A 1,991-nucleotide genomic window follows, 5' to 3' on the forward strand; every position below is an offset into this window, starting at 1 on the left:
ACAACACAGGTCCTGTATCTGTGGCTCCAGTCAGATATCCAGTAGTACAAATTAGCTTCAAGTTACACATACTGAACGAAAGAGGTTGAGGGATCAAAGGAAGGCAGGGAGTAGAAGGGAAGAAGGGGAAGAGGGAAGGAGAAAAACCAAAGAAGTAAACACGTATGCAGGCTTTTCAATACCACCTTCAATGCTAACCTGCTGTGAGGGAAGGTCAAAGTCGGCAAGAGTGAGCAGCCACGGATTGTTGGGCTGTTACCAGCACCATTTCAGCACAGTTTGGAAACACTTTTTACAGCAAAACCACTACAATAAACATTCCAACGCAATCTGTAACTTCAAGCTAAACACCCAAATAATTTTAACATTTTGGTATAGAATTTGGTTTAAACAATTATAAAAAGGAAAAATGCCACCACATGCGTCCTACAGTGCCATAAACCTCTCCTATACTCTCGCTTCACCTAGAAGTCTAACGGCATTCCAATGTAATATCCATTTCCAATGGTTATCTTGCCACATCTGGCACGGAGACAATACAGCAATGCAGAAAAAGCCTCTATGCAGTCCTGTTAGTGTCTTAAAGAACCTAAAAGCTGGGACCAGTAAAATCCACAGAAATCCACTCTTGCCTTTAAGAACTTTGAAAACTGTTTAAAAACAACAACAACAACAACAGGGCAGGAACCTAAATTCTGAGACCAAATGTGAAAGTCAGATTTGGAGGTTCTCTGTGACATTGGCGAGTTCTGTGTGGAGGGAGGGGAGGAGTGAGGTGCTCAAAGATGGATCTCTTGTTGGTTTCAGTGTCTCTCACTGGTTTTCATCTTCCACACCCTGCAGCGCTTCTTTATTCTGTTCTTCACCATCACCCTGCATATCTGAAGTCCATAGTGTTAGGTTATCACGTAATAACTGCATGATAAATGTTGAGTCCTTATAGCTTTTTTCACTTAGAGTATCCAGTTCTGCATCTGCGTCATCAAAAGCTGCTTTTGCCAACCTGCAGGCACAGTCAGGGGAATTGAGAATTTCATAGCAGAATACGAAAAAGTTGAGAGCAAGATCTAAGCGAATGGGATGTGCTGGGGGAAGTTCTGTCATTGCGATATCACTAGCAGCTTTATAAGCCACCAGGCAATTTTCTGCAGCCTCCTTCCTGTCATTCCCTGTGGCAAATTCAGCCAGATGCCAGTGGTAGTCCCCTTTCATTTTATAATAGAAAACCTTGGACTCGCCAGTGTTTACTGCTGGAATGAGGTGTTTGTCCAGTATGTCCAGAATGTCACAACAGATTAATTTTAGTTCAGTCTCAAACATTTGTCGATATTCCCGAATCATTTTTAGTTTGTCTTCTCCTCCCTTGTTTTCTTCTTTCTGTTCAGTGCTGCTGATTATCTGCCAGGACCCTCTTCTGGCTCCAATCACATTCTTATATGCAACTGACAGCAGGTTTCTTTCTTCAGCTGTCAGTTCCACATCCCTTCCTGCTACTTTCTTCATTGATTCCACCGTTTCGTCGTATCTCTCGGCATGCTCAGCCAGTTTTGCCTGGTACACCAGATCGTCCCGATCATCCATAGCGGAGGCAACTCTGGCAGTATGTGCAAGATGGATAGCAGCAGAGGGCGGCTCCTAGTCTCTTGGCAGCCTCTTGCTCGGCATCCAGGCAGCAAAGAACAGCATCTAAATTTTTTAAAGGAAATGCTAAATACATTACAGATGAGAATAGGGAACAAAATTATAGTAAAAGGGAACTTGAATATTTCCCTCTCAGGAGTAGATAAATCTAATATTAAAAAAAAGTCAAGAAAATAGAAACGCTGGAACTGATAGATATCTGGAGAGACCTGAACAGGAATAGAAAGAAATTAATCTTTTCCTCAAGGGTACATTGGCACAGTCACAAAAATTGATCATATATCAAAACAAAAAACCTTTATATAGTTAAATGTGGGAAAGTAGAAATAGGAAATACATCTTTTTTGGTT

At 41.6% G+C, this 1,991-nt stretch overlaps 1 pseudogene; it reads right to left on the minus strand.

Annotated features, from left to right (window-relative positions):
* On the minus strand, positions 1–1,587 carry LOC140514598 (14-3-3 protein epsilon pseudogene; annotated as a pseudogene).
* Positions 1,588–1,991: the final 404 nt, after the last annotated feature.

Source organism: Notamacropus eugenii, chromosome 7 (assembly GCF_028372415.1).
Source record: "Notamacropus eugenii isolate mMacEug1 chromosome 7, mMacEug1.pri_v2, whole genome shotgun sequence".
NCBI lineage: Eukaryota > Metazoa > Chordata > Mammalia > Diprotodontia > Macropodidae > Notamacropus > Notamacropus eugenii.